Source organism: Asterias rubens, chromosome 10 (genome assembly GCF_902459465.1).
Source record: "Asterias rubens chromosome 10, eAstRub1.3, whole genome shotgun sequence".
Lineage (NCBI taxonomy): Eukaryota > Metazoa > Echinodermata > Asteroidea > Forcipulatida > Asteriidae > Asterias > Asterias rubens.
Window position 1 is genome coordinate 7472269 of NC_047071.1, and position 18858 is coordinate 7491126.

An 18858-nucleotide genomic window follows, 5' to 3' on the forward strand; every position below is an offset into this window, starting at 1 on the left:
ACTACCAACAGAAGAACTTGTAGCAAAACACAAATCCAGATTTTCCACTTCTTAAATTTAATTTCCACAATTTGGCTACAAAAATGTCTGTACAGGTGTGCATAAGACATAAGGTCAGTGCATTATTAGCATTATTGGCAAGTTCTAGAGTTTGTATGTAATCAAATAGAATCTTTGTCACAAATTTATAGGAACTTTATAAAACAATGTGGTCAATTTATTGAGACATGTTTTTACAATTCACAGCAGTACACGATGTATTTGCAAACATTAATTAAATTTGTCCTTTGTCAAAGAACACTATATGAACAACTTCACCCTGAAATTGCCATGAAAATCCGTTTCGCCGTGAAATTAGAGCTCACGGTAAATTCACGGCAATTTCAGGGCATCTCTGCTGCTCAGTTATTGCCAAAAGTATTCATGGCAATTTCACGGCAAATTCACCTTCCTCAGAGATACCACACTCCTGTCAGCATCAACAGTGAATAATTCAATTACTGAACTAAGTGGACTTAACGACTGTCACATTTAACGACCCAACACCTAGGTGATAAGAGTGACCTTCAGACCATGGAGCTCTGTTCAGGCCATGACCCTACTTGGGGACACTCTCACACACAGTCATACCCGGCCTACGTGCATGTGTACACACACACACACATCCCGCGTGCACAAGTGTGTGCTGAATTCTAAAATAAAAATATGGCACTGCCATATTGAGGTTTACCCCCATCCAGGCAATGCCAAAGCTAGTGTGGTGGTCGACGTGCATGGATACACTATCCACAGGGCCTGTTGTATTGCCAACTGATTTATTCAACCTTATTGTATACATGTCCCAAATGGGTTATCGTTTGAAGTGAAGCTTTTGAAGTGAAAGTAAAAGTTCCTTTGCGTACAGTTTTAACTTACTTCTTCCTCCGTGTTTTAACTTATACGTTCCCAAAAATTTGTCCCATTCGTATAACTTGTCGTCTAACCCCGATTTCATAAATGAATTCGAACCATACCAAACCATCCACAGACTCATGCTGGTAGGAACCTCAAAGAACTTGCCGTTTTTTTCTCTCTCTCTCTCTCTCTCTCTTTTTATTTAGGCCAACTATTGAGCCATGGCTGATATCAATGTTTTACTACTTTTGAGACTCCTCTAGTTGACACAGTCGAAACGGCAATTTTACAGCGCAAATAAACTTTCGAAATTGAATCTTCAATAAATGCGGCGCAGGTTTACCTGCAACTTTGGTTGCCCTCACCTATTGTTTTTTTAATTTAATATATTGTACGAAACTATTTTTTTTCGAAACTAATGCCTAAAAGCCTAATAGTGGTCAGCATTTAATATGGACCGTCATTTGTGCCAGATGCTTTTATTCCAATCTAAATACATGTCTTGAAACTGCGAAGGAACGAAGTGCGACCGCAGACATGCTGCAGTTTGGCACCCTTGAACACGCATTTATTTTGGTATAACCATCTTAGTTTATCCCCTATATATCTATACGATCCCGGCCTTTCCCATGCTATATAGCAAGTATGGCAATACATTTATCAGAATCATCGCCAATAGAGTATTTATGTGCGTGAGAAACCATTAAGGTTTGAACAAACAAAGTCTCCGTTTCATTATTATTTTTTAACTTGTAGCCAACGGCTAAGTTGCGTCAATTTATACAATACAATATTTAACAGCAATACACTTTGCGGCAACGAACAATCAAAAGAAAATGATCAACTAACCGCTACAACACACAGGAACAACTGAACACATTAAAACACAGGTGGAAAACCCTACATAAAGATAAACAGTATAAATAATTTTTACAAGCAATTTGTTTTAAATGTACGGCCCATTTTTTTCTAAAAATGATGTCATCAGGTTTTGTCTGTTCACAAATGTTTCACTCGGAGGACATGACATTCAATGGTAATAATTCAATGGTAATATACACAATGTTAAATTTAGGTTAGTGGAAAATTACTCTATCACAAGATTGAATTGAATCCCGCTTTCAGGATACTTGCGAGAAAATTAATGTATAATACACATGCTTCACATGATTTATGCTTGATAGTCCTATATTAAAATTACTAACCCAAGGGATTCTCAAGAGTAGCCCGTGATTTTGTTTAAAGGAACTTTTAAATTTTTTGTTTCATAAAGTTTATATGCATTGATTTCTAAAATTCAGGCATCTAAATAATTGAACCATTCATTAATTCTGATTTAAGACGCGAAACCTGATTGTCTTTTACCGTAAATAATTGGCCACCATCAAACTAAATTAGCATTTTTTTTTTCATCATCGTCGTTCACCACCAACTTTCTCTATGACCCCATAATTTGTTTACAGCAAACATGTGTTGGTTTTGCACAGAGAAAGTCATTTATTGTGTATGATTATTTGTATTGCAAAGGTTGCCTGGACCGTACTTTAACTTGTTAAAACAAGTCAGAGTGTAATGTTTATGATAAGTGCCACCATTTAAGTTCAGTATAGGCCTACATTGTACAAGGTACATAACACATGTGGGCTTTACATAAACAAATACACGCATAGATCTTACCGCATATAGCCTAACCCAAGGGAGCAGAATTATCAAGTGCATCGATTGTACATTATACTTCCACGAATCCTTTAGCACAGAACATTCTAAAACCGAATTAAAGGAACACGTTGCCTTGGATCGGTCGAGTTGGTCTATAAAAAGCGTTTGTAACAATTTTTTATAAAATGCATGTAGTTAGAAAACTGTTTAAAAGTAGAATACTATGATCCACACAAGTTGCCTTGAAATTGCGAGGTTTGCTCTTTACTGTGCGAACTAACACGGTCGGGCATATATGGGAGTAAAAAAATTGACTCCCATAAATGGCCGACCGTGTTAGTCGACGAGGTAAAAGGAAAACCACGCAATTTCGAGGCATGTTTGTGTGGATCATTGTGTTCTACTTTTACAACATCTTTTTACCCATGTGCATTTCATATCAAACGGTTACACACGCTTTTCAAAGACCAACTCGACCGATCCAAGGCAACGTGTTCCTTTAAGTTGTATCATGCTGAGTGTACTTAAAACCAAACTATAGGCCTATACTGAAGTAAATAAGAGGAGTAGCCTGTTCTGTGTGAAGCTGTGCGTTCGTCTGTCAGCCTAAACCTGGGTGGGTTACATTCACAAACAGGTATCAAACATTCCTGAAACTGAACAATTAAATCTATATAAAAAAACACTTTCACAGAAGCAAGTGAAAAGGTGACTCAAGTCAACGAACCATACTACACAGCAGCATCCTCTGTTTTTAAAAGAAATGGCATGCCCCAATAAAAACACGGCAGGTTTTAAGTTGACAACTTGTGCTGACGTGTTTTATTTTTCTTTTTTAATACAAATTTAAACAACCAAAACTATTTCATCATCATTTTGGTACCAAAAATGAAACAAAATTACTACATGAAGTGTACTTACCAAAAGTATAAGTTTACAAGCTCAAATCACACTAAATGGAGAGAATTTACTTGTTAACTGGTATCCCTCGTTAACTGATCACACCCCCAGTACAGGACTTTAAAAAAATGATTTAATACAATTGTAAAACTGCTTTGAAGCTGAATATCTATTTTCTTTTTTGGCACGCTACCGAAACTCATACATTGAGTATAATTGCAGATTTGACACTGGAAAGTCAGACATTTTTTTAGTGCTTTCTGGTGGCGGCTTCCGCCGTTCCTGTTGGTTGCTTGAAGCATATAGTGAAGGCACTGGGCACTATTGGTAATTATTACTCCAAATAATTGTTGGCATAACTTGGCAAGGAGCAATGGAGAGCTATTGATATTATAAAACATTGTGAGCAACAGCTCCCTCTGAAGTATAGTGTAGTTTATGGGAAATTTGGGGGCACATTGATATAACCAACGCTTGCATTGAAGCTCATTGTTCCCCAAACGTAATGTCATTATATAAATATGTGTTCTCTTTCAGATGAAATAACGTAGTGGCCACGAAAATGTTTTATTATCGATTGAGCCGATGAACTAAAGGCAGTGGACACTATTGGTAATTACTCAAAATAAGTATTAGCATAAGACCTTACTTGGTAACGAGTAATGGGGAGAGGTTGTTAGTATAAAACGTTGTGAGAAACGGCTCCCTCTGAAGTAACGTAGTTTTCGAGAAAGAATATAATTTTCCTCGAATTTGATTTCGAGACCTTAAGTTTAGAATTTAAGTTTTCGAAATCAAGCATCTGAAAGCACACAACTTTGTGTGACAAAGTTATCTCGCAACTCCGATGACCAATCGAGCTCATATTTCCACAGGTTTGTTATTTTATGCATAATGTTGAGATACACCAAGTGAGAAGACTGGTCTTTGACAATTAGCAATAGTGTCCATTGTCTTTAAGGAGGTAAATTCAACCGTATGTACGTTATTACTCAAAATAATTATTACTCACATACTTACGATTAAAATCTAATATCCATAAATTTTCGTCCGAGTCTACAGCAGTGGTGAACGGTGGCGAAAGATCCGAAATGGATACAACTGTTGTTTTATGTATCGTGCCCCGTCCTCCCACTCGCCATAAACCCGGAACGTTACAGTCCTCAACGGGCGCCTCTTTCCACTGAATTTTGGCAAACTGCTGATGTCCAGTCCCAGTTTGGCACAAAAGGAAATGAAGTACCTGTCCAAAGAACAGGTACCCCTCACCCAATCTGTTTGATGGAGTTCCACCTGTCATGAAAAGACCAGCAACTATCGAAGAAATAACAGACTTGCTTGAGTCAATTTCATGACAAGTGTACTTCTGACGTCTTGGGTGTTCCCTCTGTGCCAGAAAAATTTTTTGGGCGACATCAGCAGTAACACCCTTCTCCCTTAGAATCGAGAGGTCCTCTGCAGGGATGGTCACCTCAACCTGAGGCCGTTTTCCTTTAAGGAGGTGAACAGTCCCGTCTACAAAGAAAAATAGTACAATACAATTCTTGTAAATAGCAGTAAGGGTAGCAGCGCATTACATTGTTCAATGTTTATAATTATAGATCCCTAAATACAGGTAACTTGTGTCTTGAAAAAACCTTTTGGTTGCACCTTCCTTGGGAACCAGGGTATCTCGTAAATTTTGCACAGGCGGTACAACTTGTGACGAGGCAGAAATTAATTATTTAACCTTGATAGAGCTTTTAGGGTTTGTTGGCGATTTTGAATAATTAAAGCTATAAATGAGATATTCACGCTTATCTCACGCTTAACTGTCCTTCAATGATACAGTACAGATGTACATTTTACAATTTTAAGATAAGGTCAACGCAATTCCTGTTCCGTACGTTTTGCAGCTCTCTTCTTATGTGAGTACACACTCTTATAAGCACACTTACCTTGAACTTTACTGCCATCATCGGTAGCAGCAAGGATGGTCAGCGTATTGCTGGTGCAAACACTGCCCTCCGGAAGATAACCAGCCATTGCCATAAACTGGCTAAATTCATACATCTGTAGGTAAAAACAAAACCAATAATTACATATACTCAGAAGTTATGTAAAATCGTGAAATAAAATGTTAAACTAGTAGATGCACACATATTATTTTAAAATATCACAACGAGATAAAAAGTTCGAAGAGGGCCTTGACAAATTCTTCAACAATGCATACATTGCATTCGATGTACATTGTTTTAAAGACACTGGACCCTTTTTCAAAGACCAGTCTAAACCTGTTAACATTTGAGCTCAATTGGTCGTAAAAGTTGCGAGAATGGGAGAAAAGCAACCCCTGTCACACGAAGTTGTGTACTTTCAGATGCTTGATTTTTGGACCGCAAAATCTAACTCTGTTGTCTTGAAATCAAGTTCAAATATTTTAGTGGAAATTACTTCTTTCTCTAAAACTACATTACTTCAGAGGGAGCCGTTTTTCACGATGTTTTATAATTTCAACAGCTCCCAACCGCTTTTTACAAGTAAATTTTTATGCTAACAATGACAATGATGTATTGTTTATTCTATGTGTTGTTCAAATTAATTATTTATTCATGGATATGTGACGGATTTTTCCTATGAGCATAAACATTATTGTACATTTTCCATGGATAGGCCCAAAATAACTTATTAGGAAGATAACTTGCTGGACAGGTCTACTATACCTTTGTTAACTGTGTTGCTAAGAGCTCTTTGTTCTTGAAACCAAAACATCGAATCGCAATAGGTATGACCTACACTCATATCCATGATTGATACATTGTGTGACAGGTCCATGTCACATTACAAATCAGTACTTACTCTGTATGCCTCAATAGCCGTTGCTTCGGGCTGTTTACGGTTATGAATTCGTCCACTTAGAAATGCCATGAACCTTTCAAACCCGTACATCCACTGCGATGTGGCCGGTCCGTACTTATACAGCGTATCAGTAGAGTGGTGCATGATGTGCATACACAGTGTCTGTGAAGCATGGAAGAGCAAAAACGTCAATCGATTTTGATGTTTGTCAACCTCCAAAGAAAACTCACTAAAAACCAACACAAACTGTTTCCGGGAGACATCATAATAACAACCCTGAGAAGAGAGAGTTTATAAAGGGACACGTTGCATGGATCGGTCAAGTTGGTCTTTGAAAAGCTTCGGTACACCGTGGAGTTAGAAATGTCCACATCCATGGTAGACCGTTTGCATAAGATCAGAAAGATGCATTATTTAAGTAAAAAAGAATGATCAACCAAAATATGCCTCGAAATTGCACAGTTTTCCGTATACGTCGTGAACGACAACGGTCTAATGTTTTACTGCGCAAAGTATTAATGTGAAAAGAGGCAATTTGCTGGCGCAGACACATTTTGTGTGGTTTATAATATTCTATTTCTAAAACATCTTTGCGTTTCATAACAAACGCCAACGGTTACAAACGCCCAACTTGTTTGATTAGCCAAACATGACATTCAAGTCTGCACACTCCAAAGGCGAGCTGATTTTCATGTTTATAGTGTATAAATATAGTCCAGCTGCTAAGGCCCATATGTGGACAAATTGTGCACTTTGTGGTAAAAGCATGAAACTTCCTGCAGTTGTTATATACACCCTAAAGATCATTTTAAGACTTGGACCCATCTTGGATCTCACCCATTTTAGGGGTGGGGCTACGTTTTAAGAAAGTGGGGGGTAACAAATTTAATATGTCAGTTTTGACTATTTGAAAAAATATTCTGCTCATTTTTTTAGACTAAAATACATGATAACAGTTCAATAATTGTTTGAAAATTATTAACTGTCTTGAATTCTGCCCATTTTGTGGGCGGAGTCAAATTTTTAAGAAAGAAGGGGGGTAAAAAATATAATAATGTTAATTTTGACTAAATTTGCTTTTCTCTGCTAATTTTTTTTAGACTAAAATACATAATAACAGTAAAATAGTTATTTAAATAGTCTTTATTCCTGCCCCTTTTGTGGGGGGAGTCACATTTTTTGAAAGTGGGGATAAAATAAAACATGCCATTCTAGCCCCTTGATTGTTGTACTGATGCATGCAAAACCATGTAAATACATGTATAGACATTTAATTACAATATGTCTACATTTTCAGTATGCACTGAATAATTGTTTGCAGTAACAGTGTTTACAATTTACTCACAGCACTTCTTTGCTCCCTCTTGAGAGTAAACGATTGGGTGCTAAACAAATCGAACCAGCAGTGATGCCTTGATATTGAGTATTCTTATACAGTTTTTGCCTCTCCAAATTCCCACAAGAGCTCATTCGAACTGATGATGTGGCCCGACTCTACCTATCAGCCCCCAAAATGCTATACAGATACCTCAACCAGCAATACCCAAGCATCAAGTTCACCATGTTCACAATGGGACAAGGGCAGTCTGGCAATAGCTGTCTAGATGCCTGATCCCCACCACAAAGAAACAAGACAACACCCTCCACCACAGTTTCCAATGAAAAATAACCAACATTGACCGTTGTACACCAGTTCTTCTTCCATTACCCTAGCATCTAAACACACCCTCTTGTTCAAGGTTCCGACAACTTGTGTCTCTGGTGTTCAATATATAGGACAGGATAGCCTTTGTCGGAGTTGTGAGTTGGTCTGTTGGAGTTGTGGGTTTGCCAGTCTGAGTGATTCAACGCCGCCTTTCTGCTTTCTTTTGTCATGTCGCTCGCCTGGCTGACAACACCCCAGCTAAAAAGGCTCTTCGCATCGCCAGCAACTCCAGGGGAGGCCTAGCACCAGCTCCTGGCTGGAAAATATCCAGAGGCCGTCCAAGATCATCTTGGGGTAAACAACTGCCTGGCCTATTGAAATCGACCACAAAGCTCTATAGGACGTGGACACAGGAGATCGGTGCGACTGACCCTTGCTGTCTCTGCAGTTGATTAATTGAGTCAGAGTGAAGAGAATTGGCTAGTTGGAGTGACGAGTTAGTGCGGAATCGGTTCAGGAGGTACATTTTACCATTGGGAAGGTCTATCCCCGGGAACTGGATGGTGCGATCCTATTTCATCAGGAACTTGTGCCGTCTGGACCTTGCCACTGCGTGCGCCGCTTTTCTGCTTTAGCTTTGCAGAACCATCACTGATATGGCACACTCTCTTTGGATCATCTGAATAGGGAAATTTGCCTTACTCAGGACTGGTAGCCAATCAGTCTTTGTGCAGCTAACAGCACCAGCGATGGTCCTCATGGTGCTGTTCAATTGAATATCGAGTAGGCTTGAGAGTTTCTCCAAACTGGATCACAATACTCAGCCCACAGTGGCAGATAGCTAGCGCCGATGAGCAAAGTGTTTCGGCATTTGCTACCAAGAATTTACCAGTGAGATTGTGGATCATATTGTTTCTGGTCCCAATTTTGACAGCCACCTTCTGCAGAGGAGTTTTAAAGGCAATTGTAGGGTCACCGCAATGGTATGGACAGTTTCAACCAGATTAACACCACCAAGCCGCCCTAAACTTAACTATATGTTTCCCATACCCAAGGTCAACCACATACCACTACTCACTTTCTTCCGTGTATGTTCAATCAATCAGGCATAAGGCCAATATACCCTCCGCTCACAAGAAACTTCATCATAAAACGAGGGATTCTTTAACCGATCATCGAATTGACTATAGTGCTGCAGAGCTCATCACTCTCATTCAGCCTTTTATCTCTGTAATCGAAAAGCCAAATGCCAACTGAACGTCTCCTGGTTTGGGGCTCTTCTTGAAAACTGTGTTCATACAGTGTATCTAGGTGTCACCCTAGACCGCTGCCTCTCCTTTAAGACTCATGTTGCGAAGACCAAAGCCAAAGTCTGTGCAAGAAACAACATTGTCAGCAAACTTACTGGGAACAAGATGGAGTGCCATCCCAGACACTCTTCGATCAACAGCCTTAGCCCTTTGTTTTTCATCTGCAGAGTATGCGTGCCCAGTCTGGGAAAGATCTACCCACACTAAGAAGATTGATCAAGCCATCAATGCTACATGCCGACTCATCACTGGATGCCTCAGACCAACACCAACTGATAGCCTGTACAAACTTTCTGGTATAGCCAGACCACGAGCGAAACCCTCCATTCAGCCACACACCTGCTAAGAATAGACTCGGTCCAAGAAAAGCTTCCTCAACAAAGTCAAACCAAGTGCAGAAGCCAGGGCTCTTCGAACTGCCATGTGACATGAGAGACTTGGTAAACTTCCACCTAGAACATCCATGGACATAAGTGATTCGGAAGAACTCCTCCCTGATGCTGACTCAGGTTGGGCTGAATAGAAGTGCCTCAACAAACTTAGAACATCAACTGGCCGGTGCAACGTGTCTCTCAAGAAGTGGGGATATCTAGAAGACGTTACCTGCATATGTAAGACAGAGCCACAAACTATGGAACAGGAATACAGAACTGAGGACCTTGCTGAAACACAATATATAGTGTGTGTGGACACGATAAGAAGAACAAGAAGCCACGAATGCCACCACGAATGCCTTGAGAGGCCATTGAAATTTCACGACACTCTTCTTCAAAACATCAGCCTCCACCTAAATGACATTTGGCTTCTTCTCTTCCTGACCATGGATATCGACCCTCTATCCACAATACCTTTCCTAAACCCCCATTAACTTGGGTCGTACTGGTAGATTTCAATGGCCTCTCTAATGGCCTCATCAAATACCAACTCACCACTTTTCCTTTTCCCTGTACATGTTACCTATTTCAGTATTCCGACATGTATGCTACAGCTCAGTGATCATTCCAACACATCCCAACCGAATAACTACACTGTATGAGTGGATTCATCGCCAACCTGCAAACCTTTCTCAAAATTGCAAAAAAACTGCTAATATAAATTTTACTTATTGTTCTGGCCTGCATGGCATGGTGCCAGATCACACTGTGTGGGTATAATGGCGTGATTTGAGAGCTTGAGTTTGCCATAGCCATAGCATACATAACCGACGATTTTACAGCACATGTATGTCTGATGTCATTACTATGACAGAGTATCAGATTTTGCCGGCCCAGGACATACTTTCATTCCTGTATTGTTGATGAGATTGTTGGCTGCTTGTGCATTCTTGGCTGTATTACACATGTGTAATTTAGACACACCCTCGTTTACTACTCTGGCCCCGCCCACAAAAGAGGGGATAAATAAAGAAACTATTTAAACTCATGGGAAAAATGTATTCTTTTATAGTATTTCTATTCAAATAACATAAATCAGCTTAAAAAACAATTAAAAAACAGTAATAGTTCACTGAAGATAAAACTTTGTTTTTAAAACGCCCACTTTTAGAAATATTGAAACTCCGCCCACAAAAAGGAATTTTTTCACTAATTTATGTTCTAACTTATAATTATGATTTTCAAGTTTATATTTCTGGTCCAAAGAACAAAAAAAAATTATTCTAAGTATGATTTTGCCCAATATTTATATCAAAGACCCCCCCCCTTTTTATGCAAATGAGGCTCCGCCCCTAAATAAGCGAGACCCAAGGTGGGTCCCGGTCTTAAATTGTTAATTAGCCCAATACCAACCATCATAGCAAATTTCATGCTTTTACCACAAAGTGCACAATTGTTCACCTTAGCAGCTGCACTAATAGGTCCATATTATAAAGAACATTGAATCAATAAGAATGTATATAATAGAACCTTACGTTTGAAGGTTTTATGCACCATTTAAAAGTGTTGTAAGTTGGTAGTTGTTATATTACGCGTCACACACTAATAAACTGAAAAAAATTATTCCAGGATCCAAATAGTTTTGTTCTTGTTTCTGACTCAAATAACACAATCTCACAGCCTTCACATTACCTGAATGCCGAGGGGGAAATCTCGTTCGATCAGGGAGAAAACACGATGTACCTCGTCATCCAACTCCGACAGACAGTTAAGATCTATTTTGTGGTCGGTTAAATCTCGTATGACGTCGCAAAGCCTGAAAAAGGTCTTCCTTTGGCTGTTTCCCATCGTTCCCTTCATGGCATACTTTAATATACCATTAGATGCAAGCTGTATTAAAATGTATTAAAGACATTACACTTTTACAAGAAACACATTGCTTCGAAAAGCGGTTGAAACCGTTTACTATAAAAATCCATGTTATGGTTCAATTTATGTTAAAATAGTAAAATACAATAATTGCCACACACATGCCTCAAAATTGTTTTTCCTTTTACCCCTTAGGGGTCACATTTTGAGTATACAAAAACGTTTTTGAAGTGTTGGTTTTCAATAAATGATTCTCCAGTAAACCAATATATTTTTTTTATTGCGTTCCGGTCCTACTATTTTGCTTCGGTACTTGCTGTTAAAAAGTAGGATTTAAACAGATCTGCTTTAGGATAGCGTAGTCCGTTGGTTCAAATAATAATGATGATGATAATAATAATAATAATAATTGTTCTGATGTTGATGTAAATTTTCAAAGGAATGTTTGTTTGTTTGTTGTTTGTTTGCTGCTTGTTTGTTTGTCTTACGAATAAGTACAATTACTAACTACCTTTTTCCAGTCGCTGCATTTCATGTATGGCAAAGTGGGTTTAGCAAACAGCTTCTTTGGAGACCAATCGAAGTCGCAAGGGACCCGAATCTGCATTAACCTTTCATCGACGTCCTTCCTTTCTTGGGGGGTAAGGGTCCATGGGGATTGTGCTTTGGAGGCGTTGGTGTGTCGGCCCAGGGAGGTCTCCGCAGCAAACATCTTTTCTGTGCTGTCCCTACCCGTGAACAGACCGAAGAACTTCTTCATCACAACCTGCACGTTTAAATGGAATTTAAATACCAACTTAAAATATCAAAACTTATTTATTATGACCTTAAAGACATAACGAGTTGTAACGGATATGATGGATTGCATAGTGCCGTATCTCTGTTATTTGGTCGCTTTGCGGTAATAATCCCAGCCTCTGTATCTCCTGGTAGTCAATTTTGTTCTAGCACTTGTCTCGCTATTTAAACCGCCGCGAAGTGTCATTATTCATAGAACAGAAAGTCGTGCGTTTGGAAATAGTTTGATATATTACGAATTAACAGTCAGCCTTCTCTTTTTGAACGGACTGACAGCTATATTCAGCATATCGTTCACATTTTTTTTACCTTTAGTTAGCCAATATTACAACACAGATACTTTGGGCCGTTATCTTGTTGATAGAAAAGAGGTTATTCATTTTTGTTTTTACCCATATACAAAGATGTGTATTCAGCTCCGTTTACTCGGTAGGCCTATACTCGAGTTCAGTGAAAACAAATCACATGCATATTACTCGGGCGGGATTCCTTACCTGGATAGTGTGCATGAGTTCAACAGGGACGTCCATGTCAGTGTAATACGGAAGCCGTGCCAGCTCTTCGATGCCCTTTTTTCCCGTTGACTTCTCCAACTTTCCCGCATCTGTCTTTGCCTTTTTGCGTTGCTTTTCAGTTGGAGAAGTCAACGCCCTTTTGTGAAGCTCGGCCACCATCCGTCCATCCTTTAGCTCCTTTTCTTTCAAGTGAGGAGGATGGGGGCCCCTTGCTTCAACATCTTTGAACTGGTCACGGCTCCGCAAAACGTCGTCCCCCCTCAGAAACCTCCTGTTGTCCAGGTATAAAACTTTTCGGTACTCCTGGCTGTACTTCCCTACAATAGTAGAAACAAAAATCAAGTGAAATTATACAGGTGCTAGATAAATCAATCAAGAAATAGGAGGGGTGGGGTCAACATCACCGCGTTATATTTATGAACGAACATTTCGATTACGCCACAATGACTTGACTGTGAAACATTGTTTGCTATTATTGATATTTCTTGTTTGTTTGTTTGTTTGATCCTTTGTTTATTTATCTGTTTATTTATTTGTGGGCTGGGTTTACACTGTGTGTATTGCTCTTGGGATCTTGAAGAGGATGGTCAGCTGACTCAGTTGCGTAACTGAATTGTTTCATTTTGTTTCAAGAGGGGTTTGGTTGGTGATGCCCTAGTTACACCAGTGAGGTGATGTACCAAACTAGTTCCATTGCATAATTAGTCTTTAGTTGCATAGTGAGGTTGCCTCGGTCATAATACATGTTGTGAATTTTAAAGTTACCTTCTATTGTGCAGTGTCTGCAGGCATTAATTATTGAGCCTGGGCCAGCGAACTTGAGCACTTTGGAAGAGCCGGGGTTGTCAAACACTCCCATTATAACACGCCCCTTTAGCTTGAAGTTACTCCCTATCGATGCGTCAAAGCAGTCTATCCCGTTTTCCAGTTGTTCAAGTTCGTCAACAAGTGGCGCCATGTAGGGATTTATATCAGACGGTCCACATGGCCCTGTGTTTTGATGAGTGACAGTAAGATAGCTGATTAAATGCGCTTCTATTTTGATTACCTGTTCAATCAACGCAGCCAAGACAATTGTTTTTTCATTTCAAATACCTTGTAAAGCTGCTGACGATTGGCAATTTGAGCCAACTGACACAACAAAACTATAGACCCAACTGTATAACTTTCATTTTAAAGTGTGTCTTGTTTTTACGAAATTGCCGAAAACAGGAGTTAATATTTTCACACAGAAGTTGCAAGTTTCTCGGAATTGTAATGCTTGACACTGTTTAAAGCTGCAGTACTTCATACCAAGTTGTGACATTAGTTTGCATAGTCATTACCAAACATACACATCCTTTAATTGAAGGCTTGTGTGTGTTCGTTGATTTTCTGTTATCGGATCAAGACTTTCAGATGCAGAATCAGGTGGAATGTGCCGTTCAAAGTGTTATAACCGGTTTAGCAAGAAAAAGAAAAAAAACACTATATATATTTTTAGAAGCAAACCCAACACTGAAAGCAATATTACCTGGAACAATTGATGAAAGTAGCATTCTGCCTATCTTATCACGACTCGAATGGTTGAAGTTCAAACACTTGAGCAGCACTGGACACATGCTGTACTGTACTTTTTGATGGTTGAAGGGATCGAATCCATCTGCACTTAACGCAAACGACAGGCACCGTTCATCACCTTGGAACACACCCTCTGTTGAATGGGAAATGTAACATTAGTTGTTTTCGTACACTAATTTTTGCGGCGTTGTACACTTCATATTAAGCGTTTGTAGTTTACCCCTTTTTTTGTATTGCATTCGAGAAAGACTCTGCTATGGTCAAAAGGACAGACCATTAAAGATTTATTTTTGATTTACCCCCGTGTCCATTTGCTAAAGCAATTTTCTACTGTGTGTCTTGTTTGTTGGCTGGAACTGGAGATGTTCAATATACTAAAATGAACATTGTTGCACTGACTGTCTGGTTTAAAACCAATAATTACAAAAAGTTAACTTAAGTTTTAGACTAGGTCGATGATGACGGTACAAAAAAGTAATAAAAGTGGAACTTGGCACAGATAACTAGTCAATCTATTAGGAAGAAATGGACACCATATGGTTAAATGTTGAGGCTAATGGGCTGTTGCTTTGGGAGATGAACATGATCATGTAGACGGGCAAGGGATTTAAACTGAACAATATTGAAAGAACAAGATCTATACAAGATAACACTGAGGTATAACTGGATTCTTTGATTGGGCCACAACAACACAAAATATAAAATAAACAAAAAGTGGGCCGTGACTCTGGTATCGATTTGCAATACGGGCTAAGGTTGACTCTTGTTGAGGTATGTTTTTGAAAAAACCCTCTTTATTCCGTTTTAATGTTCACATTTTCACTTAATGAAAGTACAACAAAGGTTGCATGTTTAAGGCAACAAACTCACCATTTTTGTACATCTCCTTCCAGGCAGGAGATGTATGGATATCAGAAACAACAGTTTCCGCGGCTGTTAAGGCATGCCGCTTCAAGGTATTTGAGATCGTTGGAATCCGGTACCACCTTCGAAGGCGAGGAATGAGTGGCAGATAGTGAAATGCTTTCTGTGCTGTTCCATCTTTATACCTGTACAAAATTGAATTTGTTTTTGTCAAAATAAAATATACAGTACTCTTTCATTTGTATAATCTCCATACGCTTATCTCTAGTGTTATTCATTTCAAGTGTGTAAAATACTGTGACATTACTGGCTAAAGGGGCATGAGAAGTGACTTTTGCAGCGTCAAAACGCGATTTCCAGAGTTGGCTATTAGAAAAACAAGATGGCCCCTCTTCCCTTTTCCCTGCCCAGGGAATAAACTTTTTAATTTTCGAGCCACCCCGAAAAGCCGAATTAGCGTGATTACTTCTTGCGGATACCCCACCCGAGTGTGCCGGTGCGAGACCAACCTAAATTGCTACAGCACGTTTACCAAATGGTCTGACCAACTGCTTTTAACTTTCAACTAAATAAAAGTTTAATAACAAAAACATGTTTTTACCTTGGTTCATTGCACTCTGGGCAATGGGTGTTATCCTTGAGTTTGCCGTCAAAAACGACATGGTCCCGAGGGCACACGTCATACCGTCTCACTGGAATCAGTAATTCCTCCACCATCTTCTTTGCAGCGTTGAATGTGTCAGGAAGGATATTCCCTGCTGGTAGGATGTAATGATGCAGCACACGAAGCATCTCGCTGGTGGCCCTTTGGCTTACCTAAGGAAATATGATTGGTTAAACATCAACCGTTCGGTTTTGATCAAGAGTTAAAGGCACTGTAGTTTTAAGTTTGTTCCAGCCTCAAATCCCAATAATTGATTGTAAATTAATAGTTTTGCTTTGTTTTATTATCTTCCCCTTTTTCGAAATGCGTTTCAATAATTCCTTGTTCCTTGTTTGCTATAAATCATGGATTTGCCTTTGTTTGTGTTCGTGCACGTGACACCTTTGGTCATTGTCAAAGACCAGTCTTCTCACTTTGTGCATCCCAACGTGTGCATAAATTAACAAAACTGTGAAAATTGGGACTCATTGGTCATTGAAATTGCGAGAGAATAATTGGAAGAAAACACACAATTGTCGCACATGCTGTATGCTTTTCAGATGCCTTGAATTTTAGACATAATACTCTGAGGTATTGAATTCATTTCGAATGGCCTTAACAAAGTTCCGATTTGGAATTACTACGGCCATATCCCCATGCCTATAGTTTTGGATCAAAAGCCAATTGTGCCATGTCCTTCACTAGAGGCAGCCTATTATACGCCTATTGATTATATATTATATGCCTAATGATTATGTATTACCTATAGTTACAAACGAATTGTCTTGTCATATCAGTAATTGAAATTGGCGCAGACAGAGATCTATTTGAAAGTGTGCCATTTGTCAGTTGAGAGATAAAATGTATTAAAAAAATTGACATTTGTCAATAAGTCTGCTTCACAGGAAAGGTGAAGTTAAAGTGCTTTGAGCTTGACTGACCAAACTATCACTCGGTGTCAATTAGAAACGGACATTTCAGAGTCTGTGAAGAAATCCACACAGTGGGGTACAGCAGGGGCCAATTTCATAGAGCTGCTTAAGCCAAAAATTTGCTTAAGCACGAAAATAGCTCGCTTATTTTACACATGTTACTGGCCAAAATTTCACGCCATATACATTGCTTATGACTAGTATTTAGCTGTTGTTTACTTAGCATAACAATTGAGTGGAGTCTTGGCCGGTAATCTGCTTTTACTAAGCAATGAATTTTGTGCTTAAGCAAATTTTTTTGCTTAAGTAGCTCTATGAAATTGGGCCCAGGTCTATTCATGATGATGCACCCTTAAAGAGGCAATACAATTTAAAAAAAAGCATGACGTGTATTATGTCCACGTCATTTTTTGCTATTTAGGCTCATTTTGTAAAAATGGAATCCTGACTAGTTGCCATTATCAAAGTTAAATGAAAGGTAACCGATAGTGACGGAAAACGCATTGACTGTTTAAATCTAATTAATAGCATTAAAGATTCTAATCATTATGTTATGTTTAACTCATACAAGTCTTACCCCAGGAAACAGCCCTTGAATTGATAGAAGCATCGTTACAGCTTGGAGAACACTGATGCCGCTCCCTGCGTACAATGGTCGTGTCGATGACTTGTCGAAAAAGGGTTCCTTTATTAACGGATTTGGTTTGGCCGTGTCGCAGAATCCAGCAATGTCGCGATTGGTCTTCTGTTGAAGTTTAGAATTTTCTCTCGTGTGAAGTACCTCAGTCTTTGGAGACACAAACTTCCCCCCTTGAATCATACACTTTGGGCAACGGCACAAAACCTTTTTATCCATTGCTGCGTACTAAGTCTCCCTGAAAACTATTTTGGAAAGTGTCGTTTTGGGGATGGATATCGAATTGAAAATGAGGCTGTCATCAAGAGAATACGCGATGACACCTTAATGTTTGGATGGGTCAAGACAAGGGGTTGGACTATGCAAATTAATGGGGCCATTTAAGCCAAATTTGGGCATAGGCCTATCCCTTATTTTCCGGCTAAAAACTCTGTCATTGCTAAGGAATGTGCTGTGGTTGAGAAATCCCTGCTTAATGGACTTTAATGGACTTTACACACAGGTCCATTGTTGTATTGAGTAAGATCAAATAAGTTCTTGTACACATTGTGAGATGGTCGTCGGTAATACAGACTTTTCCATCACAAATATTTATAATATTCATTATTAAACGTTTCCGTTAATGACGTACTCTTCTCGTGGTACATCGAGTGCATGCAAAAAACCTTGCTGTGGAATTGTTCATTTTGTTTACTATAAATCGGTTAATTTGGTTATTAATTCTAACTCGTGTTTACTTCGAAATGTAAATAAGCTAATTAAATTTCAATACATAATTTTAAATTTAGAATGCGGCTAGACACATTATACAGGTAGCGCTGTTAAATTTTCATATAGATAAGGCCCAATGATAGGTAAAACCCAGTAATGATAGAGACAGCTGGTATTTCTTAAGCAACACGTGGTGACGTGACGAGCACTGTTACATAACTATTGGGCAAGCGCCTACCACTAAGGTGGTCTTGCCTGGGATGTTTTATGGTTGTTTTAAGCCTTGTTTTATACTGTACCGATCCTTTTGCTTATGAAACTGAAAACGTGCAACACGCTAAAATGGAGATCGGACCCTTAGTTGCAAATGCGATGCGAGTATTGAGCGACTTCGCCGAAAATCAACCCTCAACCAGTGCTGCACCTCCCTCCTCTTAGATACCATCTCCTCACGAAAAGAAAAAGAGGAAAAAATCGTCTCCTGGACGATTGTCCTACCAGGTAAATAATGTTTTGTTATTACGTAGAGTTTAGAGTCGGTTTGACAATTTATAAACCCTTTTCCATTAGGTCCCAGTTGTGGGTGATTAACAATATTGGTAACATTAAAACACTTCCAATCATGATGTACACTAAAAAAGATGATTGTTGAATACCTTTTTGCCAACTGAGGACCTCTAGCAGTGGACACTGTTAGTAATTACTCAAA

General features: G+C 39.0%; 1 pseudogene; it reads right to left on the bottom strand.

Moving 5' to 3' along the window:
• Positions 1 to 421: 421 nt before the first annotated feature.
• LOC117295610 lies at positions 422 to 17657 on the bottom strand (annotated as a pseudogene).
• Between the last annotated feature and the right edge of the window lie 1201 nt (positions 17658 to 18858).